This window comes from Ctenocephalides felis, unplaced genomic scaffold (assembly GCF_003426905.1).
Source record: "Ctenocephalides felis isolate EL2017-DRISC unplaced genomic scaffold, ASM342690v1 CF-g0.4_SCAFFOLD_01492, whole genome shotgun sequence".
Classification (NCBI taxonomy): domain Eukaryota; kingdom Metazoa; phylum Arthropoda; class Insecta; order Siphonaptera; family Pulicidae; genus Ctenocephalides; species Ctenocephalides felis.
Window position 1 is genome coordinate 24,034,108 of NW_020537646.1, and position 26,862 is coordinate 24,060,969.

General features: G+C 29.1%; 1 pseudogene; it reads right to left on the reverse strand.

The window, feature by feature from the left end:
* Positions 1–26,862, reverse strand: part of LOC113371067 — a 96,587-nt pseudogene that overhangs the window by 69,119 nt on the left and 606 nt on the right.

Sequence of the window (26,862 nt, forward strand, 5' to 3'; positions counted from 1 at the left end):
TCACCATGAAACCCGGAATGTACAATTGTGGGGCGGTGCTCATAAGACTAATATAGAAATAATACAGAACAAATGTTTAAAAATTTGTGTCGACACGAATAAACCTACCATAAATGAAGTATTAACAAAAACAGCACATAAATGTAGAAACAAGCTCATCTGTCACCCAAATTCATTAGCAAACACCTTGATATCAGAGAAGTACCCAGAAAGGTTGAAAAGAAAAGCGCCACTGGATATAAGTCATCAACTCTCCTGATAAAAAATTGAAATAGCTTAGTCATTATTTATAAGAAATTATTTTATAAGTAAACAGTTAAGATTATATAATTATCAATAAAATATTGTGAATATTATATCGAATGCGAAAACAAATATTGAGTTGTTTTTCCAACATGCTCCTTTAGTATACAATGTCCCTTACTATGGCCAACAATTGTAAGTTCCACAAATTTATTAAATATAAATAAAAAAAATAAACTCGGAATCTCCTTGTCAGATAATAGACTTGAAAAAAAAAAATTACTTTCAAATACTGAACAGAAAAACTAAACTCTCAGTAAAAAATAAACTGATGCTAATCATTATGAAATTGGCACGTGATAAATCAAACCATTTAATAATCCTAACATTAAGACAGTAACGACAATAGAAGTAGTTGGAAGATAGCAAAACCGAACTGTAATCATTTTCGAATACGAGGAAATATTGATGATAGAAAGGAATTTAAGAAACAGACGACAGGAAAAAATTACAAAATACAGAAATATATTTACAAAATTTTAATTTGGCATATATTTACAAAAAATAATTTAGGAAAGTGATGATTTTGTGTTTAGTTATAAATTATAATTTGAATGTGAATTTTTGTACATAGTGGATAAATAAAGTAAATAGGAAAAAAAATTTTTAAACAAGTTATATTGTTATCTTTGGCAACCAAAGATTGAAACAATATAGATCACGCTCTTCAAAATTAACTATCAATAACAATGATGATACCTGCTTGAAGCAGTCTGATATCAAAGAGTAGTGACATTGGTTTTCGCTTGGAAATATAGATAGCAAGCAATGTGTTTTCACTAACTATGTAACTAAACATTTCTCCTATCATAGAAATTATAATAACGAACGTAGAAAGCGATATTTCGCCTTTTAACCAAATGGTTGCTAAGCATTTTTCTCAAATTACAGAATTATATTATATCCTAACAACCGAATAACCAAACAATCAAAGACACAAACATTAAATAGAAGATTTCTATAAAATGTTATTTTGACCATATGATTCATGCACTTGCGATAGACAAAGTAATCCATACATCCAAATTTTAATTTGTATGCAATTAGTTCATAATTTACTTAATTTGATGTTTGTTTAAATGTGATTTTTGAACTCTAAGTATTTTTGGGTAAGACCTTTAATAAAATAATAAAATTTATCACGCAGAAATGAGACAACTGTTTTGGTTGCCATCTATAAAACCGACAAAGTATTGACTCAAATCAGATTGTTGAGGAGCAATATAGTGATCTAAGTAGATTTTACTAGAGTTCTTCTTAAATAATAGCCCTCATATTGTCACTTTAGCTTATCGAAAGATATTATTATAAATAATCCAAGCTTTACATCGCATGTTATGGTATGTTTCAAAATATCAGCTCCTAAAGTTTTAGCTTCTATAGCAAAATATTCACCAGTCCTCTCTCTATTATGCGTGAGTTATTGCTCAGTGAATGGAAACAAGCGAAACGCAGCCGTATCTACGAGGAAGCTTCAGAACAAAACGCAACAACTTCCATTACATATCGTACGGAACACATATGAATAATAGAGGCGTAAACCCAGCGTTGCAAATGCAACCCCTTCCCAATGTTGATTAAAATTTACAAACAGATAAGCGCCAGGGAAATCCTCACGTTGTGCAATATATTATTAATGAGACCGCGATTACATGGGTTTTGAGCCCGCATGAGCATTTGATTGAATATAAAAAGTCACATACTGCACGTTATTTCTGCAGTTTCTCGTATATGATTGAAAACGACTAATAAATCCCACGTACCTACTATAAACTAAGTACATGTGCAAACGTGTGAAAATATAAGAATTTTATATTATTTTTATTCACCACATGTGAGGCATAAAAAACTTCAGTTCAATGCTTTATTCATATACTGTACCGTACTCAATTGAATAAATCTATATGATAATTCACACAATCATAATTGGTACAAAAATGTGCATATATATATATATATATATATATAATATAATATATATTATATATATATATATGTGTGTGTGTGTGTGTATGTTAGGGCGGGACTATTTGTATGGGTAAAAGAAGTCACATAGGCGCATATGATTTTCGTTCACCAGAAACGATATCTCTAAAATGAATTCTGATGTCCCGTGCATTCACCCAAAGATTGGGTCAAATTTTGAAATATCTTGTTTTGGCTCATTTAGAGCGCCTCAATAATGTAACTTTGGAAGGCCAATTTAGCCATGCTTATGGTTCACCCTCTGGGACCACCCTTTTGAGGTCCCCCATACAAAAGTTGCATCATTTTGGGTACTTTAACATGACAAAAATCTGCGATTTATTTTTATTATAAAATTTATTTAATCATAAGATATGTAAATAAAACTATGTAAAACTCATGAACTATTGATTGAAGCCTTTTTTAGTTTCAAGCCTAAAAAATTTTGCACGGCTCTCTAATATCGTCGCCATAACAGCCTCTAGCTAGCAAAGAAACGCAGAGATAAAATACATTGGAAAAATTGAAACAAAGAAGAATTTTAATAATTTTTTTTATTTAAGATTAATATCTGAAAAAAAATGTTTAAAGAAAAACATTTTTTGCTGAATAAAATACCAAAAACACATATTGTTTTTTTTTGATGATGTTTTTTTTCAATATTTGTATGGGAGACCTCTAAGAGGAAGGTCCCAGGGGGTAAACCATAGGGATGGGTGGATCGGTCTTCCAAAGTTAGTTGGGGTTAGTTATTTTATTAATTATATAAGAGAATTATATAAGGTGCCTAAGCGACCTTTATATCGACCCGTCTTAATATATATATATATATATATATATATATATATATATATATATATATATATATATATATATATGATTTAGTAGTTAATTTTGATGTTGAAATATATGAGTGAGTTCTTGAGGGCAATACATCAAACAAAGAAAAGCCAAAGATTTATAAAATAATCTTTATTTCCAAACGTTTCGACATTCAATTTAATGTCATCATCAGTGGATCTAAAAACAGTATGAAAATTAGCATATCTAGGTAATTATAATATATGTGGATTGGTAAAGTAACTATACAATAAGAGAAAAATTAACAAACAGCAACACTTAACAACAAACCAAATATAAAAGATAGGAAAGGTAGTAGAGACTAGAATTAAATAAATAATTAAAAAGTATAGGCAAAAATATTTAAGTACACTCATATAAACCTACGCATATATACATATATATACATACACATATACACACATACATATATATATATACATATATATATATATATATATATATATATATATATATATATATATATACATGCATATATCCATATACACACACATACAAACATATAATACACATATACATATACTAATTTAATAATGCTAATTTTCATACTGTTTTTAGATCCACTGATGATGACATTAAATTGAATGTCGAAACGTTTGGAAATAAAGATTATTTTATAAATCTTTGGCTTTTCTTTGTTTGATGTATCGCCCTCAAGAACTCACTCATATATATATATATATATATATATATATATATATATACACATATATATATATGTGTGTGGGTGTGTGTATGTGTGTCGGTGTGTTTTTATATTAATCATACTAAATTACAAATAGAAGGCATTTTCATCATTTGAAGATAAATAACACCTCACAATTATCAACCTAATTGAAATCTCAATTCCAAGATTTGAATGCATAAAGATTTCTGATTTTGATCGTTTTTAATCATCATAATATCTATAATGAAGGTTATTTCGAACGATATCAAAGTAGCTATAACAATATCATATTGATAGCTGTTAATTAAATCAACGTTCAAGGCACACACACACGAACAACTTAATTTGGTCTTTAGCATGAGAGTCCCACAGGAATTGCGGATATGTGGGCTCTTTAAGTGGTGCAAAATTTATAGCCAAGAATCATAAACCTGGGAATTTATGGTATCGTTAAAAACATACATTTTATTTACTAGGCCGTTGGCGCGAAAGTTAAGTAACTATATTACATAAACGCGTTATTACTCATGTGTGTGTGATAATGCGAAGTCGATTTAGAAAATTGATTAAAACCATCTCAATTCAATTTATAAAATAAAAACAAGTTCATATTATGTTTTATTAATATTTCATTTATTTTATAAACAATTGAGTTAAATTAATTCATTAGATGATAATAATAATTTATAAGATAAATCTAAACAAAAATATGTTAAAAATTATAAAAGCTTAGAACCTGTGATATTCAAGAACTTTTAATTTGAATTGTCTTGTACACTTCCTGTTTTTAAGTTTTTATTAATTTATTTTTAATTTGTCAGTTACTTTTATTGCAAATATTAAGGGGCACAACTAGTGTGAAATTTTCAAAAAATCGAATTTTCGAACATACCAAAATTTTAAATCGATATCTTAATTAGTTTTTGAGTCACAACCATTTAAAGAGTATATATAGTATATACGATATCGTATTATAACGATCATTTAATCTTTAAACGCGTTTTTCTCGAAACAGCATTTTCCGAATTTGCTGAAGCGATTACTCAGAAACAAATGATTCGATCACTATCAAAGTTTTTTTACATGTTCTATATATAGTTCTCCGTAAAACGAACTACCGATTTTTTGATCGGATCAAAAATCGAATTTTGGCAGTACAAAAACGACCAAAATTTTAGGTAAAATTCGACATTTAAAAAAAAAAACGCCGTCATTTTGTCAATTTTTGATTTTTTTATCGTAGTCCATTTTACAGATAATATCATCTATTTTAACGAAATTTTTTTTTTTAATTTCATCCACGTAGATGGCCGGAATCACTGCAGCAGTGAAGGGCCTTTTATTGTCGCGCCGTTAGAGATCGACGATAACCTAAAAACTATTTAATTTTTTTCTTCAAAAATTTTACTATGTTTTCTTAAAACTTGTATAAATATATTCCTAAAATTTTGAAATGATTGATGAATTAGTTTTTTTAATATAAATTCCCAAAAATCACCTTTTTTTAGGCGGTTACACTAGTTGTGCCCCTTTTAAGTTGTGCCCCTTAAAAGTGAATGTTTTATAATAATTCCGAGTTTTGTAAATGATTGATTTAATTGCCATTCTAAATAAACAAAATTCTCTACAATAAATTAATGCTTCATTGAATTTACTTGTGAGGAAACTGTATGAGATGATCTAGATATAGTAACAGTGCCTATTACGATAATAAAATAATAGCAATAATTTTCGTATAAAACCAATCATCAAAAACAACAATAAAGATATTTGTACTATTACATGAAACAAAAAAATTTAATGCAAAAGCACTTCGAACCACTAGGTAAGAGGATTACAATGATGAATAATTGATGTACAGTTACAAAATTCCTATAAATAAAAATAACAAAAATGATGAACTTTAAAAATATTTACTTGTATCTATTGAAATCCGAAAGCTGTTGTATAAAAATATGAATGTGGATAGAATTTTCTCTATTACTGTATACACAACGCACATACTATCTATTACCTCTATAATATTCAAGAACGTGTCTCCGTAAGCCCTACAAATGCGATATCAAAGGAAAACATAGTCTAGGCGAGAGTCAATAGCTTATGGAGTACATCTTGGAGTGTCTTCTATGCGCCAAATCAATTTAAAAAAAATACAGACACCTACGCGTTCCCTTCGCCCAGATCGGAACGATTTTGCCCAAATTCTGTCAAGGTCGTCAGCTCCGTGCACCCATAACCGTAGCACTTCAACACGTCATAAAAAAATCTCTCGGTCGATGGAAGCCAATAATATTTTACTGGCCCGGCACCGATATCCATTCCTATGAGACGATTCTCTCATATAAAAAACTGAGCCCTCTCGAACCGAATACAACCATATAAGTATAGGGAAAACGAGGAGTATTAGAGCTAATATAATTATGAATTGATATTTAATAGATGATAGCTATTATAACAACATACAATGGCTTCAGTGAAGATTTATTTGTAGCTTAAACAGTATATTGTGTCTAATATATATAAAAAGCACCTTTTGCAATTTGAGTTATTCATAATGATGTTTATTATTTCCTATAATTTTTACTAAAATTCCTATAATATTTAAAACTGTTTGGTTCGACTATCAACTCTAACACCATGCAAAGTTTTATCAAAATCGCAGAAAAATTTTATTGATATTTTAACACATATAATTTACTTCTATAGATATTCTTGAAGACCTTTTTGAAATAAATGATATTTGTTTTATCTATTATATAAAAATAAGTCGGGTTTTCCTTCCTGACGATATGACTTCAGAACGCATGCAACCATTTCGACGATTTTGCATTCGTTGGAAAGGTCTCGGACTCCGTGAGGTTTATAGCAAAGAAAATTGAAGAAAGATTTCAACAGAAAAGCGGAAAATACTTTTTCTTTTTTCACATATAGCGTCATCTCTGATACTTAGCATGTAACTAATATTTTTTGTTTGACTGCTACTCATTTGTTTGAGAGCTACTCATTATTCATCTCATCATTCATCTGCTCAGTTAATTTCATGTGACACCGGCATTGTGTTCACTGTGAAATTGTGCAAAAAAAAAGGAAAAAAAATAAAATATTCGTTTCCTAACATTTCAATTGGAAACCATCAAATCAATCACGTGTATCGTGCAAATTTTTATTCAATTTCAACAGCAAGCAATTTTTTTCTTCAAATGAAACCATCTGGTGGTGAAACGGAGTTCGCCCGGTTTGCTAGTTTGTAATAAAATAGATTTATTTGGTGACTAAATTTTTATTTCATAAAGAAAAATTATTTATTGTCTATGATTTAAACCGCTATTGAAATAATTTCTTTTATATTTATCGAGAATCTGAAACATATTTATGACGTCAGGATCCTACTACAGTAATATAATCTAAGGATACATAATTATAATGTACATAGGGCTATAACTTTAGAAAGTAGAAAAATATAGTTATATTTTATATTGAGATATACTTTAGTTTCGGCAACTTTAATATACTGTGATAATAATAACTTTTGCATATTCAATACTTCATTAGTTTTTAACAGCTTATGATAATAGAGAACCTATTCATCCAGTAAATACTACATGTAATGTCGTTGAATAATTTGGAAAATTTAGTATAATCTTCACATATTTTGCATATACTTTACGTTTAAGAATTGCAACAGTAATTATCACCTTATTAAACAATACACACATTAAAAAACTCTACAAAACTGAAAAACACTATATAATCAAGAATACATGGATAATTTTAGACAGTACGAATTCGAAATTGAAAAAAATATAAATTAAATATTTATACTTTAACTAGTTAAATGATATCTTGTCTCAATTGTAGTTACAGCAAACCTAATTTTTAGAAAAATGTTTTTTTTAAATAATTCCTTAATATTGGAATTCATTTATTTTTCATATATCGATTCCAATTATGTACCGTCAAAAATTCGCAGCCTCCTCTATACTTATATCTAATCTTCGATAATGGTATTGAGATTCATACCGGAAAAGAATTTTTTATATCCACTTGATTCAACAGATTGAAAAAATGTATTTTTTGTTATTAAATATTTATATATTTGTTGAATAAAGATGCGATGAGCAAACTAAAATATACAGAATGTATACTCTCCGTGAGTATTTTGCTTATGAGAATTTTATTATATCTATCGCGGAATGTTAGATTGAACATTGTATTCGATTGTATTTTTAAAGAGAATGCGATAAGTGAATAATTTAAGTGAATGATATTGATAATGATTCTAAAGATTTGAAATTCCAAGAAATTTCATAAATTATTTACCTCTCTATTTGTATATTTATTATAAAACGTTCTCAAGCTTCAACGAGTGTAATTTAATATTGCGATGCTGAAGCACTTGGAAAAATAAAGTATGTAAATATAATATGAATTTCAATATCACTCGATAGGAAAGTAAAAATTATTAATGGTAAATAATATGTTGATATAAATCGAAGCATTTTAGCAGAAGGTATGCGACCAATTAAGATATAAATAGAAGAGTTTGGGAACGAAACAAAAGAGCAAAATTTCTTCTTCAGGCTTTTAATTAATTACCTTCAGATTCCTTTTCCTAATGATTACCAAGTAAATTACTTCAATAACTTATTAGAGGTTTCGAAAAAGCCAGAGCTTTTGAGAAATCCGGTTAATCTTCCATCTTTAAAATTAAATAATTTTAAAACTCATAAAACGAATTATATGGTTCTGGCCAGTTGGATTTTTAAGATCGTTGTAATTCAACTAACCGGAATTTAATAAAAGCTTTAGTGTTAGTTATTTTATTTTATAATTAGGATTTTCCTAAAAGATTTTATATGTTTTATTTACTTGAAAGTAGGTACTCACTTGCTATATGTGTTGTAAACAGAAATTACAAATTATAGTTTAATTTACATAATGTCTGTATTTATTAATTTCTTTGCTACAGCATAAACAATTCCTTATAACATAGTAATAACAAGTTGCATCTACAGCAAGATTTTTTATTACCATTATAATTGGCTTACGATAATAATTAAATATAATTAGTTAAATAGAAATCTAGTTTGATAATAGTTTTTAAGCCGAAATTCCACATACGACGATAATAGGAAGACTTCGTCTGGAGTGAAGTGTGATTTCAATTAGAGGCAATTTCAAATAGGGAATAGTCGAATAGTTTCAAAGTCACACTATAGTCGAATTTATATACCTTCGCATAATTTAATTATAATTTTAGTTCACGAAAATTTAGCATATTAGGCTAGGGAGGAGCACAATGGTCCAATTCGACTTCCAGAAATTATATTGTCTAAATAAAATTAACATCATAACAAATAACACGTATCAAATAAACAACTAATTACAAACATCGAAATATGTTCAGTAAAAATCTCAGCTAATTCATTATTGTAGAAATATGTTGTCACCGTTTTTTTTTTAAATTCATCATGTGTCCGTTTTTATCCCTTAGGCAGGGTTAAAACGGACAGCCGTCGGGAAAACAGATAAACGAAATATTAGCTAAATTATGCAAAAACTAATGAAAAAATCAATGCAAAATAAATCTTTTATAAGCACATTTAATTACATTTATTACAAATATTACACTGTAAATAACCTTCATCTGGTATTGTTAGAAATATTCATCAGCAGAGTTGAAATAACTTAATTTAGGGACCGATTTTGCCGCATAACAGAAAAATGTTACGGCAAGGTCATGCTATGTTCCTACTTCTATACATTATGCTAATTAATCATACTGAATACTGTCAAAATGTCATGTATTTGCTGTTCATTCAGGCGTTTTATACAAAAACTGCAACGTCACTCTTATGTTATGGAGCTGTATCAGAAACACAATGTTATCCAACATTGTTTTTTTGACATTTGTGCGGCTTTTAGGTTATGTTTTCGATCAGACAACTTGATAAATTCGCCTGACTGCTTTGAATTAGTATGCAAAGTTCTTCATAACATGACCTTGCCATAACATTTTTCTGTTATGAGGCAGAATCGGTCCCTTAAATTATCTCTTGTAAAGTTGCTTTTTTCAACTTAATTTACAACAGATGATAAAAATTATGTTTCCAACATAGAATCTGATTTATAGTAGCATCGAATCATGTAATTTTATTAACCAGCATTGTGTGTTAATAAAGTTGACGTACCAATGGAGAGAGTAAATTAAAAAAGGCGTAAAACGTATAAATCCACCGGAAAATCATACAGTAACTATTTTTTCACATCGTTTCAATATCAATATCAATTTTCATCCCACTATCCCATAAGTCTATCAAACAGTTGAGCTTTAAAATTTAATGGAATACCAATATTGAGCATTGGAGATCTGCGTCCATGCCATGCCCACCTCTATTCCGGATAGACCGTCTATCGGCGACTGTTAATTGAAATGAATTGCAAACACATTCGACGGTTCATCAAATAATATATCGGAGCCGTTAAAGTGGAATTTATGAATTATGTCGGTCACACATGATTTATGAAGGACAATAAATTCGTCAAAAAGAGGTTCGAGTTTAACTATTGAAGCACTATTTTAATTAGTAGATAAACAATTTATACTGTAGTATTCTGAAACTGCATAAATTATGATGGATAGACAAAATATTTGAAAATGTTCGTTTAGTGGGATATATAGTGAATGATTTAGTAGAGTATGTTTAGTGCCAAGCGCATCAGTCCAAAATTTTATGATACTTTAGCGTTTATTATTATATAATAAACAAATTTGCTAATTTTTTTGTCATTTTATGCATACATTTATTCATCTTCATTTTATGGTACTACAGCGTTTATTAGAACAAAATATACATATTTCTTTTTGGTTTGACTATCAACTCTATCACCATGGAGGTTTCATCAAAATCCCAGACCTAAAGTTCTTCTTGTTGGGAAAAATCCTTCACTGTCTAATATTTGAAATTGTCGATATTTTACCACACATATTTTACTTCTATAGATATTCATAATGTTCTTTTTGTAATAAATTATATTTGTTTTATTTGTAATAAAATGGAACTATTTGATGATTCAAACTTTCATAGAGAAAAATTATTTATTGATGATTTAAACCGCTATTGAAATAATTTCTTTTATATTTATCTAGAATCTGTAATATATTTATGATCTCAGAATGCTATTACAGTAATATAATCCACAGATATATAGTTATAATGTATATAAAGCTATAACTTTAGCAAGTAGAAAAATGTAATTATATTTTGTATTGAGATATACTCAAGTTTTTGCAACCTTAATATACCGTAACTTTTGCATATTTAATGATTTATTTAGTAATTTTTAACGTAGAATATATAATGAATGATTTGGTAAAGTATGTGTTAGTGCCAAGTGCATCAGTCCAAAATTTTATGGTATTATTATATATTGTTTTTTTATTTTGAAATATGCATATTTGCAAGTTCTTTCTTCATGATTTCATACATACAGTTATCCATAGTCATCCTTACTCACAAGATTTTTAATATGACGAACTAAATATGCCATTTATTTGAAGACTCTACACAGAAGGCAAAAAATTCGCAGAGCATTTCTATATAACTCAACGTAAAGGTGACATTTTTCGCGAGAGTAATTAAGACTACGATAGTCCGAAAACACTTAAATTTGGTTAAAACCTAACCTTAAAAACAAATAATATTTTAATATCATTCAAGATCCTATTGAAATAAGAACGGAGTCCGTTACCCCTGATATAGATAGCTCCTAGCTCCCAAAAAAAAAAAAATCATACCTAATTGGAAATTATAATCTATAAGTAATTATATAGCATGCAATATATCAAGCTGTCTTTATAAAAACCAATTATATAAACAACAGAGAAGCGATTTATTAATTTTTTCACCGCATATTAATTTTAAGCGACGGTGCATTTTTGAATTACTCGGTGCGAGTTCAACATTTCATTTAAAAGTGCAATTTCATCATACGAAATGTATGTACGAGCATCGCAATGCGGTGGTTATTTCAATGCAAAGTTTTTGCGCGTCTGGGCTTCCGACAATGGTCGCTGGAGATTCTTTTCTATTTGAACGCCACACATTCCTATCTGCAGAATATGCATATACCTACATACTGTGTCAACAGAGCGGGCTTGAAATTGATTTCAAAAGTACATTGCACTTTATAATATCAATCGTATTTGAAGAAGTTTTATTACAATACGGGCACAGTGAGAAATAAATGAAAAAGTTTATTTTATATAAAAATGAAAATATATCTCTTGTGAATACCGCGGGAATTGTAGAATAAGTTATGGAGCAGCGTTGGGATATATGATACTGCATTTACAGTGCTTGGAAGATCAATGACATTGTGTGGTTTATTTATGCAATTAATAAATCAAACAATAATTTTACTTCAATATCAATATTATTTGTAATAGTATTAATTATATTAAATTAGACCAAAATTATATCAATTATTTGCATTTCTAACCGATTGTGTGTTTTACATAATTAAGTTGACGTCGTCTATTATATTTTGTTGACCTAATTTATTTAGCCAATATGTAAATTATTACATAAGATGTTACTTATATAGAAATACTAGCAAACCCGACGAACTCGTTTCGCCTCCAGATGGTTTCGTGAGAAAGATGAAGAAATTTTTTGTTTGTTTTATATTTGAAAAGGAAAATTTTGATTTGATTACACAACAGTAATGAATTTATTTCGATTACAAAAATTAAATATTTTTTAGTTGAACTTCTCTATGTAAATGAAAGTGAATCCGCAAATTATCCGTTTCATTGAAGTGCTCTTTGGTAAACCACATTTTTTGTTTTTTTGGTCTGACGTTAACACAAACAAAGCGAATGGTTTCCCAACTCGTGAACAGGCAACGTATAACTGCCCATGTGAAAAACAATGATTTTCTAAATAATCTATTTGAAATTTATCCCGCAAACATTAAGCGATTGGCCTTGCGACTTGTTATTGCGAATGCAAGGCGAACTGGAAACTGCAATCGTTTGAAGTCAAACGGAAGACCAGTCGGAATCATTGGTATGTCACCAAATCGCCAGCAATTTTTGATTAAATGGTGAAATTCAGAGCGTGTACATCATTATTTTTTGCGGCAAGAATTGCTTTTTGACTTAACCAAGCATAATTCCGATAATTCTCACTAATGTCATTACTCGAATTTTTAATTACGCCACGTGAAGTTCCAGCAATTTGCATTAAGGCACGATGACATGCACCACTAATTTTCTTGCGGAGCCCGAGACCTTTCTAACGAATGCAAAATTGAAATCGGTTCGTGCATTCTGGAGTTACATCGTCAAAAAGGAAAACCCGACTTATTTTTTCATTTATGTAGATAATAGAATTATTCATCAAAGGGAAAATTTAGGTTCAAAGCGCATATATTGAAATAATTTTAAAATGATGTAAGTTATGTAACGTCTTGAATAAAAATCTTATTATAATTTAATATAATACTGTAAAAAAAAATCCGTTATATTGGAAGCAGATAAACTAGACATAAATATACGAATAATAATAATAATAATTGGTAGTCTACTCGAAGGCAGATCCCTGGTGTGAGAGCAACATGAAATCAATGCCTTCTTTACAGTTTTATGAATTCTTTCCAATCTTCTGCTTCAATTTTCCTGGTCCAACGCTCTGTATTTCAGGTATCTGCATTTTTCTTCTTGCGTAGGACATCAATCATCTGCATTCTTCATCTTCTCAGTGTATTTAGTCCCTTTATATTTTGGCACTCTTTTTGCAGACCGGATCAAATCTAGTTTTCCTTTCTTGATGAAGTTTTCTTTGTATAGCTATTTGTTCTACCGACCTCCTTATCACTTCATTATATTTTATTTTAGATTTCTAGACAGCTTTTGAGTCTCTTCCTTGAAGTCAATGTCTCTTATTCATACAGAATTGTGCTCCAGACATATAAAACTTCACTAACCTCTTCTGCCAGTAGAGGCCCATATTGCTCGTCAATAATTTCCTTTTTTTTTGAGATCGCCGCTTTGACGATCTTGACATATAATACTTCTCTAACCTCTTCTGCCAGTAGAGACCCAGATTGCTCGTCAATAATTACCTCTTTTTTTGGAGATCGCCGCTTTGATTATCCAGACTAGAGATGGGTAACTCACTCCGAGTGGAGTTGTCTCGTCGGATTTGTCATATCTGACTTCCCTAAACTGGTACTAAATCAGTTACTGCGTTTTTGCTTTGAGAAGGAAACAGTCGCTTTCTAGTCTCACAGGCAGTTTTATGACCTTTTAGGTATACGGTTTTTTCCAGAAAATACAAAAATATTACTTCAAAAATACAGAACAATGAAATTGTGTTCAAGTGTGAATAGCTCCAATGTATAATTTATTGAATAGTAAAATAGTAAAGGGTCATATTTCTAACTACGACAATCTTTGGCCGTGAATGACGGCAATCAGGAATATACATACCAAAAAATACACGAAACAAACTACATTTAATCTGATTTTTCCATAGCTTGAAATAACAATACTTTAGAGTGCAAAATATATCAGTAACGCCAATAGTATTTAAGCAGCAAAAAATATATAGTATTAAATTTTTATTTTTACACAATTATATAATTGTCTAAAAGTAATAATATGCTAATCGAACTACCCGATATAATATTAATTCTCGAATGAAAATAGCAGAAGAAAAAATTAGAAAGCAGAAGTATTATTATTTGGTGAAAATACTTTATGATAAATGTTTTGCTTTGACGCTTGCGATCCTTCCACTGATATCTTTCATACAGTAACTGTCTCTGGTCAAGATTCTTTCCAAGTATTTGAAGTTATCCACGTCTTCCAATTGCTTGATTTACCAATTAATTCCAATTCTTGATTACCAATTAAGGGCCACCGGTTGAAAATCAGGAATTTGAAAGTTAATACACGAGTAGATAAACAATTGCACTCATTTGCAAACAGACTCATAACTATTAGAATTAAACAAATGTAATTTAATTGTGTTATAGTAGACATACACTATTTTGAATTAGGCCAGACTATGAAAAAAAACATTTTCATCATCCATTAATGTATCAAGTAAAACGAACGGGATTAAAATCACAATGATATCACGCAGAAAGTCCACGATCCCACGCAGGGTCCCTGTATTTTTGTCCACCTTCGTTCATAATAAATTCAATATTCAACGAGAACGAGTGCACCCTTTTTGTTCAAACAAATTCATCTAATTATCCAATTAGTCGCACTCACATTGAAATTCCGCCTCGGCACCTTTTCGCGCGCGAATTTGCGAATTCTTGCAGTTCGCTATCAAACGAGGGCGCACACACATTGTGTCGCCCCTGAAGAGGGATGGGCATAAGGGATGATGCTCTCTATACTGTACGCATGAAATTCCATCGCGTTTTGAAACATGTCATGCCGAGGTTGGCGGCATGTGTGCGAGATCGGATCGGGTTTGCACAATCAGCGTTAAATTTGAATTTGAATATGTTCGGGATAATGTTATTGTTATTTAGTTGATTCTGGAAGACTTACTATTTAATTTCAATTTACTCAACGCATGCAATGCTAATATATTGAATTAATCATTGAAGTATTTTGAAATTAAGATTGAATACGTTAATGCTAAATGGGCTATTATACTCGTATTATCATTTAATGATAATTCATTTATTTTCACGTGCTTTTGTCTAAGCTTCGTTAGAAATTACTATCAACTTTGACTATGATGAAGCATAGGGCGTCTTGGCGGTGCTCCATATAAATATTTGTTTTAATTGCATAAAGAATACTAAAAGTAAAAAACACATGGAATAAGAAAAAATATTGATCATAATTATTAATTTGTCACTTTTCCTAAATTCTCTGTGCATATTTAAATTACACTCTTCTAGCCTTTTTTCAACTAACACACTTAGAAAATTATTTTATTTTTTTGAAGTCTTTTTTTGAACGTGCGCTTTAAGTAAGTAAATAACATAAGAAAAAATCAATTCACCATTGTCATTTAAGAACTAAACAAAAATAGGCAGTTTTCATGAATTTTTGCTTACGCATGTAATATTATTTATATTTTGAATAAACTTCATTCAAATTTTTGAAAAGCTGCAAACATTATTTTTAATACCTTTTCTATTACAAATAATTAATTCTTTGAAAATATTTTTAAAAAAGTGAATAAAGTCATGAAGTTTTAATTTTAGAATGTAAGGGTTATCAAAAAATTTACTTTGCCAACCCCTAGAATAATGTCGCAATCGTATGAACTACGAATAAGTTAATGTTTTTTCATATAATACTGACTGCCTGAAATTGGGAATATGGGCAGGGTGTAACTGATGAGAAACCTCTATAAAAGTTTAAAGTAAATCAGTACAGTAGAAGTATTATTGGTATTGATTGAGTAGAGATATTGATTAGTTAGTCTTTGAAAATATAAAAAAATCGGTTTTAGAAAATTCTTTGACCGGATAATTAAATTAATTAAAAATATCATTGGATACAGATCCTATGGTATATGTTATATGTTTCAAGTTCAAAATCATTATACAATTATAAAGATACGCATATTGAAAAAATTAAAGTTTTCTAAAAATGCAAACGTCTTGACCATGTAGATGCTTGTACAGTTGTGTTTTACAAATAATTAATTTTTTTTACATATACTTTATTTAATAGCAATCAGAATTTACAAAAATTCTGTGAGCTATTGTGCTTATATTTGTACTCTCTCACACAGTATACATACTCACACTCATAAATAAATTGGCTAAATTTTTAAAAATTATAATAGATGCCACTCCATTGAGTGCACAACTAATCTAGCTGAGGTAATTCAAAATTTAACATAATATAATACGATACATGAAGGTAATAATAGGAGAGACGGTCTTCCGTACAAGTACGAGCTTTTGTTATTTTTTTTAAATATTTGGAACATAAAAAAAGTTTGCATTTACAAGTCCAACGTTACTTTCACATTGTAATTAGTTTTACAAAATGACTAATTCATTTTAATATCGATAATCAAGAAATTGGAATGACATGTAGATTTCTACGTGGAATGTTGGCATGTTTGTCCATAATAATGTAACTCGGTGCTCTTTTACTTTCGTTCGTGCCTGCTCATCGCCGGATCTCGGATGTATAGGTACGTGCGGTATAATATTTTAATAACGGCGAATGACAAACAGCGAACATCCATGCAAATGACAAGTGCGATGTGCGACGCCCGGGAGTGTGAGTTCGATCACTGACAACGAGCTACGACCTACGAGCTACAAGCTACGAGCTACGAGTCGGCACACATACGAGATAGGGCGAGCGCTGATAGTACATTAGAAAGAAATATAAAAATTTAAACTAGTGGTATATGGTATCGTGCCTTAAGGCAAATTGCTGAAACTTCCTGTACCAGAATTATATATTCGGAGAAAAAACCATAAAAATTTAAACTAGTGGTGCATGGTATCGTGCCTTAAGGTAAATTGCTGGAACTTTCCGTACCAGAATCAAATATTCGGAAAAAAAACATTAATCAATAAATATTGATCAATAATTAATAACTTTTTAATTGTTTTAAATATTTTCAAACAGATAATTTCTATATATTTTATTGTTAAGTATGTTTACATTAACAGGAGATGCCGAATGACACTGCACCATTGAAAAGTCAGCCCTATTAGATTAATTCTAATAACAAAATCATCAAATATGAATGGATTAACCATTGGGTTTCCATCTAAAAAATAGGAAGTAAGGAGAAGTTTTAGTACAACAGCTCATAGGACGTAAGGTTCTGATATATAAAAAAAAATTGTATACATACATATCCACACACACATCTATTTTTGCTAAAATATGCCAATATATTCAGTAACCTCTAAAACGTAGATATATGCAAAAATGTCGATTGTTACGTCTTACCCTATGAAAATATCAATTTCTATGTTTTATTTCATTAATAAAGTAGTATAATATAAAGGCATAGTGGTTCATTAATGTGCGACATTAGCGTTGGTATATTATTTACTTAAAGAATTATTTTTCTAACTAAATTTTCTATATGCTGTTATTACTTTCCCACAACTTAGTGGGTTCTAGAAGATATTACATTGCAAGTTTTATCTATTTGATCTATTTTTTCATTAGAATGATGAATGAACTTTCAAATAACATCTCACTAATAAAGCTCAGATCTTCGAAGATCTTTTTATTAATTCTTACATCTGTCCTAAAATGAACATCAAGTATAACTGTAGGATTGAAAAAAAAGCTTTAGAAGTAAAAAATATTATGAACATTGTCAGAGATTTTAAAAATTGTATATGTTAATGTAATACAAATTTCTCTTCTAAATCCTCTTGTAATGTTGTGGATTAGTTTTGGATTTGGTTGGTCCTCGAGGCTGTTTTTAAGTATATTATTTACTTGTAGGTATATTATTTACTTGTTTAAAGATATATTTTTCTAAATAATCTTTTTATATGCTGTTATTACTTTCCCATAACTTTGTGGTTTTTAGAAGATATTACAATGCAAGTTTTATCTATTTTATCTATTTTTTCATTAGAATGATGAATGAATTTTCAAATAACATCTCACTAATAAAGCTCAGATCTCCGAAGATCTTTTTATTAATCCTTACATCTGTCCTAAAATGAACAAGTAAAACTGTATAAAAAAGTTATGGAAATACAAGATCTTATGATTATTGTCAGAGATTTTAAAAATTTATGTATTGTACATGTTAATGTGACAAGAATTTCTTTTTTCAATGCTCTGGTAGTTTGGTGGCATAGTTTTTTAGCAAGTGGGTTTGGATGATTCTCGAGGCATTTTTTTAAATGTCTGAATGTATTGTTAATTTCCTATAAATTGATTAGTAAAAATATAAAAAATATAAATGTAGAAAGTTTTGACTGAACAATTTATAACATTGAAAAATTTTATACGTATTTGGTATTTTTTCGTCAGCTTGAATGTAGTGTCTAAAGCAACTATGAGACTATATCATTCTGAAAGTGGAGTACACTGCTAAATTTAATATTTTTTTTTACAAAGTCCTTATTGAGATCGCTATGTAAAGACTTATTGCCGACGAACCAAAGAACATAAATCATATGCATGAGATTTTTCCACAGAACGAGCAACAGTAAAAAAACAGTAAAAGTTGCAATTTGCTGGCACAGCACGACGATTGTAATTATAAGTACTTGCAGATTTTATTTATACTTTGTATATCGATGATTTTTCATCCAAATATAGTTTTCATTTGCGTGTTACTTTTAAGAATATATAACTGCTCCAGGTCAGTCTATGGTCTAAAGATGGATATACATAAGTTTCATACACCTAAATATTTGACGCAATAATTTTTTGATTTTGACTCCTGACTTTTTTGAAATAGACTCCTGAATAAATTGTTTTATAGAAATTTTTAGCAGTTTACATAAAAATGCCAAATGCTGGCATTTGGCTTCATATATTGGACGTAAACATATAGAAAACCAAAACAATATACTTAGTTCAATATTGCTGGACCTAGTAGATAATTCAAAATATCTTTAATAGCTATAATATCCTTTTACTAATTCAATCATATCATCTGTATATATATTCCAGAAACAATAACAGATTAAAATAAAAACTAAAGCGCGATTTCCAAATTGAGAATGGCAATATACAAAAATATTAAATATTGTATGTGTGAATTCTAAAAAAAAAATTACACGATACTTTATCACTGCTTCCTTTAGCTCTTCGGCTACAAATGCTATGTTGAACAACCCCGCATTGTGTCAGAATCCGGGGAGACGAACGATTTTATAGGGTAGGGCTTAAATGTCCACGAGTAAAAAGGTCCACCATTATCTCAACCACAAGCAAATTGGAAGACAAAAAATTTTAAGTAGAAGGCAAAAGATGTTCAACCAGCCATCACCTTATGATTTTACAACTTGACTATCAGGATACTTATGGATTTGTATAGAAAATCAATAAGTTTTTTGTTGGTAGTTTTCTTTGGTTTCGATTTAGTTTTTGATATCTGATTATTTTTGCTTATACGATATTTAACTGTTTTGTTGGATGTATTGTTGTTTGGAAGTTAGATTCAATCATTTTTTATATATTCTCTCTAAAAGCTTGCATGCCGGTGGGGAAAAAATAAATCAACTAAACCTTTGTGATGGCAAAGGTATAAAAAATAAAAAATACTGAACAAGTGGGTCATGGCATAGTGCCTTAGAATTTTTAAAAAAGCTTTAAAATTTTTAGAAAACTTGATGAATTAGATTTATGAAAATTTCGATATTTTTCGAAAATTCTCCATTCAATAATTTTATTTTTTTATATTTCGAAATCTTTGGAAAAATTTTAAACTTTTTTTCAAAGCAATCGCGCTGTGTTTGCTGCGTAGAAACAAAATATCGAAGCACGTAAGCGTTGCGGATAAACATTGGTATGGAACTCATAACCCATTTTTACAATCTTTATAAAATATCTGTTAATTTGTTATTATTTTTTACGACTTATAATTTAATATGTTTGCCGATTTTTATTATGCCTACAATTTTCCAGTGGAAAAAATCACATATAAATTAAATAAAATCTTGTACATATACTTGAACTTACCTCAGGCTGCATGGATGTCAGCATTTCTTCGCAAAATTGCACAAAGTCAAATTGTTCACTCACACACACTTGGTTTTACGCGAAATTATGCAAATTTTATTTAAATAACACTCTTGTTTTAATAATTAATTAATTTACGCGATTTTTATGACCTACTACACTCACTTTTATTTTAAAAAGTCTTATTAAGCTGAAAAAAAATTGTGGATTAGTAAAGGGTACGAACGGTCACAATTTTGCCTACACTAAGAAAATAATTATATAATTCCTAACTTCGACAATTTCCAAACTATGACGTAGTTTACGGTTTTTGTGAACGCACAACGAGACGTGTGACCGTAAACTTAGAAATCATGCCTAGAAATGAAAATGCACTGACCTTTGTTTAAAATCACCGATTCTTCTGGAACATCCCGATTACCAATTTGTTGTCTGAAAAATAGAAAAAAATAAGCGATTTTTTCATTTATTATTAAATATCGATTTGTGCTGAAAAATGTGTGTATTACCTCGTGATTTCCAGAAGAGAGCTGATCAGGAACCTGGAATCAGGAACCAAGAACCAGGAAACGGGAAAAAAACACTATCACTGCACTAGAACACTATAAAGGCCTTTATAAAACACTACACAAACACTAAAAAAACGATAAACTCGGATTGAAAAATAGCTCAAAAAACGAGAAAAACGATCACTACGAGTCAGCACCAAGTCAATTATTTTACCACAAGCGAATATTTGTCTATTTAAAAATACTGCTCATCACTAATAAAACTTGGATGGATTTTTATAATAATGTTCTGCTGATCAACAAAATTATCACCAATGAAGATAAAATTCATAGGAATTAGTTTTTCCTTAGGCATCTCCAGTTTTATGGTCGGTCATTCAAAGCCTTGTACTGGTCAAATGGATGAATAACAATTTAATATCAAATAAGAGTCCTAAAATAATGTCTTTTTCATTCAAATCCATCTTTTTGATTTGTATGTCCAAACATCTAAAGAAATTAGTACCACGGTTATGAATTTCGTGGTCTTCCTGGTCAAACACAGTTTGTTATTTACAAAATTTTGCACAACACAGTTAACACAAACAAAACCCTTTTTTAGTCCACAAAACGACCCAAAAGTCCAATTATATTTATTCATCATCACTACTTTATTGTCCTTGTATTTTTTTGATGATTTTTATTCATTTGTTCTGGACATATATGCTAAGATTGTGTATATTTCACGATTTATGTGGTTGATTCTTTGTTCTAGTAAGTTTTTAATTTTATTTTTGAAATGTTTTCAATGACTTCTGTATTCATAATTGGATTTCTGCTGGAAATAAATAAATTAATTTAAAAAATATCAAATATATTATTTGTATATATAAATATATTAATCAATCTGTGTCAAAAATCAGACATTTCTATACATTTCGCAAAGAAAATATGAAATGCTATACCAAATGCCCATTGGTATGTGACACATGAACCCAATTACGATATAAATACCTGCTTACATTAAAAATACCTTTATTTATAGTATTGTCCATATCTAAGTTTATAATCTGCAATATTTTACTGCTATATTGAATTGATTACCAGTTGTATTTAATATTATAATTTTGAGTAATTGTACGTCGATTCTGATGGTTGCGCAAGAAGACGTACCGGTGCACGACTTCTGCATGCATCGGCACGTGCAGATATATTAGCACGAATCTGATTGGACGATTTAACACTAGGTGGGCGAATCTATTATTTTTGATAAGGGGAGGACACATAGATTCACCTTGCAAAAAATGTATGAATTTGACAACTATTCAAATTTTTGTAACACATTTGAAGCGGATGGACGAAACGTTTATCAGTTCCTTAGGGGAGGCCATATCAAAATATTTTAATTTTGTATGAAGAATTCGAATAAATTTTACAGTTATTCAGATTTTTGTAACATGTAATTTGATCAAATTACTCGTAGGACGAAACCACTATTTGCGCATAAGGGGAGGTCTTATCATAGTATTTAAAATATACAACAAGGAATAATTAGCTATTTACATATATTTAATCGTGTATAACAAATTTGATGGAAATATAAAATACACGGACACTACCAACAATTGCACTTAAGATGTTTTTATTTTAAAAGGCATCTTTAAAAATGCAAAATATAATGGAATTTTCAATTTATCATATGTTCTGATTATTATTATAGTTACAGTTACGTATTTAATTTATATTAGCAGTAATTAGTTTTATGCTATATATTATATTATTGAAAAAATATATGAGAGCTTATAAATTATATGACGACGTTCATATATATTTACATAAAAGAAAATAAATAAAACTCAATCAATTAAATTTAAAATAAAGGAAATCCTTTAATATTGATGAGAATTATATAAACTATATTGCACAATCAAAATTATTTATTTGAAGTATATAAATGAGCTAGGGCTTCAGCTAGAATTAAAATTAAATTCCGAATTATTTTCGGTATTCAAAAAGTTTTTTGCAAATTAAAAAAAATGAAATAAAAAAAACTCCCTAAAGATCATACAAATTGGATGCTCCGCTCTCTAAAAAGCTCGATTTCTATTTTCTACACTCTTTGCTCTGTATCTCCAAACCGGCTGGAACTGTCTTTGTCAAAAACTAAACAACACATCTCCCTATTCAATTGAAATCGAATTTTTTTTAATCATTCCAATCCATTGATCCGTGCGCTCAAAAACGTGGACGAAATATTGTATATATACATAACAATACACACATTCTTTTTTTTCTAAGGTATGTCAAAATGCTTAGAAACCTTAAAAACGTGAAAATATTGAAAAAAAATCATTTTCGATTTTTAGCTGATTACAATAACTTATCCCACGGGAAGTTAATAAAAAACAGTTATGGTCTAAAAAAAAGTAATTTTACAAGAGGTAAAGTAATAATTATTTAATCTCTTCGGAATACCAGATCAAGGTTATATACAAAGAATTTTTTATAAAAATGTTTTAATGAAATTTATATATCAAGTCGGTTAAATAATGTAGCTATTATTTCGTAAGATGCCTTTAAAATTAAAAAAGTGGTTGGGTCTGTTTGCCCGCTGGCTGTTTTTTTTACCCCACTCATAGACCAAAAGAAGACAGATGGATTTCTGTAATTAGGAAAAAACTGGAAATTTTACTGAACATAGTTTGATAGTTGTTTGATACATGTTATGTGTTGTCATATATAGTCATATTGTATAGTATATTTAGTTCAGACTGAAAATCAAATTGGACCTTTGTGCCACGTCCCTAACCTACGAGTACAAATATTTTGCAAGTTCTAATAGTAAGTTTTATCTACAAAAACAAAGTGATAGCTATTGCGGTATAATATCGAATTTTTAGTGCCTTCGATATAAAGAATATTAAATTTCAAATTTCTGATAAAATTTATAAACAAATAAATGGAAGTATATTAAAGATAGTTGTAAAAATGTGCAAAAGCTGTTATATTCGCTCATAACATAGCGAATATATGCTCATATTTAAACGGTGTGCGGTCGTAAAATCTTTATGCTTCGATATAGCTTATATTATAAATAAAATTATTGACACTATGTCTATGTAAAATGTAAATAAATGCATTATCAATATATTTTTAGTTAGCTATAAAGATGAATAATTTGGAAAGCAACTTATGAGCAAAAGAAGTCTTATTTGCATACTGTTTTGTACAAATTTTTCTATAGTTATAGAGAACAAATATGCACAAATAAATAAAATTAAGAACATAATAAACCAATTACGTGAAATAGGTAGTATAAAAATTAATTAAATTTTCTGCAATCAAAATCCTCCTATTGTCCATTCAGTCATGTCCTTTTCTAGCAAAACTTTATGTGTCATTATTTCTAAATTAAATGTTTATAATCTATAAAAGTGAAATTGTCTGGCCATTTATGAGCTATATACGCCAAGTAACGAGTCGTTTTTGGCTCGGCCAAGTTTTGTTAGGAAGATAAGAATTGCTTCAGCCATAGAAGAAAATTTCATTCAATGATTATAAGAAAAATCTGATGTTGAAGTTATTTTAAATGAATGCTATTGTGATTGTGGTAGATATTGATACTAAATAATATCAGAAAGTTTGTCTATTGGTACCTTAATTTTTATTACCAGGTACCGGTTTTATTAGGAACGATATTAAATACTATGAAAATATAAATTAATCGTAAAATATAGTAACTTTAACTTAAAGTTGTTAAGTTGCTGTAAATTGAGCATGACCCTATAAATATTTATCTATTATTAAATAAATCTGCTTCAACGTTTTTAGCATGCACATATATAATTATCCAATAAATGCAAATAAAGTTTTAACTAAAGTAAAAAAAATAAAATTTACCTTTTACACTTTTTCTTCCTGTTCATACAATGTTCTGCTGCTTTCCTCTGAAAAGAAAAGAAAACATTATTATAGTCAAAGCTAACTAAATGTGAGATAAATATAAAACTATAGTAAAATCAAATTTCTATGCTCTTAGGGGCTGTAATTCTTTCAAATTGATAAGAAATATTTTGTTTTAGCTAAATATCAACTTTAAGATTAATCTGTACTCCAAGCAATTTTTTTAGTTTTTTTTCCTAAGTAAATTCTTATATATTATAAAATATATCAAATTTCTGTTGTATTTTTTTATTTATGATACGAAAATAAGCAAATGCAATGTCATTCTCAAAATTTTTCTAGACACTTGTAGCTAAGTTATAAAATTCTGAAAAAAAAAGAACGAATGGAATTTTATCCATGTTATTATCATAAGAAACTTTTGGTTTGGAGTGCGGACTATCTTAAAGTTCATATTAAGAGCTACAACGTTCAGAGATTTTTTTCTCAACATTCTGGAAGAATCTGAGCCCATGGGATCAAAAAAATTCGGCAATATCCAAATTACGAATCACTCTATATATATATATATATATATATATATATATATATATATATATATCTTTTTTATAACTCTCTGACACCATATACCACCTCTGTAAACGGCAGGTCAAGAACAACTCTAAACTGAATATTTACTTTCATCCGTGTCAAATTCACCTAATCGCCTTACAAAGAGGAATCTGTGCTTTAATAATCGCATTCCAACCGAAAATATTTGCACAGTGGGTACGATAATGAAAGGTCATAACCCCTGACATTTGGTGAATGGGCGATGTTCGGTAATTGAAAAAACTACCTTTATTAATTATTGTTTCCTGGCCGAAGGTTGTTCATTATTGTTACTAGATGTTAAATTACTTAGCATTATAACAAATATTGAGATTAAAAAAAAAAGTTTTTAGAGAAATTAAAACTAAACAGAATGTAAGAATGTTGGAGAAACAATTATAGAGTTCACAGTTATTATTTTCTGAAATTACCAAATTATTACGATTTTTAATATTTAAAACAATAATCAATATGGAACTTGAGCAGATTATATTAGTTTCCTCTTCGAATTGGTGCACCGTATTGAAGTTTTGTTTGTTGGTATAATATTGTGCAAATTAATAAGTTCAAAACCAAGTTTGAATATACAAATAGTAAAGTATCTTAAAATATCATCCTGTAAAGGTTTTTACATACTGTAGTCTTTTTCTCATTTAATATATCACCAGTAACTAGTTCACTTTAAAACAACCTGAGTTAATGGGTACACTTTATTCAAAATTTAGGTATTTGCTGAAACCATTTTAATAGTTTTCATATAACGTAATTTAGTTTACTTGACTTGATACGATGCTTTTTATAATACACAGGGTGTCCAGGAACTCAAAGTCAAGTCAAAACGGGGTGAAAGTATTGACTGCAACTCTTCTAAAAATTGTCTCACTTTTTGTTTGAAAATTATGAGCTTTTAAGTGCAACCTAAAGCTTTGGTAAAAGTATGATCATTTTTTGGTTATTGTGGTCTATTCTTATTTCTTTTGTTCATTTAAGCTTTGGAACGACAATCGTGAATAACATTTCTAAGAATATAGCAAAAAATAATGTCATAATTACCCCAAATTTTCAAAAGTTATAGGACTCTTTGTTAAGCTATGATTTTAAAACAGTTAAAATCGAACGACTTTGAAAGATCCTCCGCTATACAATGCACTAAAGTGAGTTGGCAAGTTTTATCAGGTTTGTAAAATGGTAAAATACTTGATAATTTTGTAATAAAAAAACAAAAGCCTAAAAATAACATGATCTTTGCTAGTACATTATACTCACATTTCGGCTTGAAGTAGAGTTTTGAGACACTCTGTATAATAAAATACGAAAACTATTTCAATAATTTTTTTTACACTACCTATGAGGGTCTATATAATCAAAGTAAGTAATTCTAGCAAGACTGAATCGTAATATATAACAAT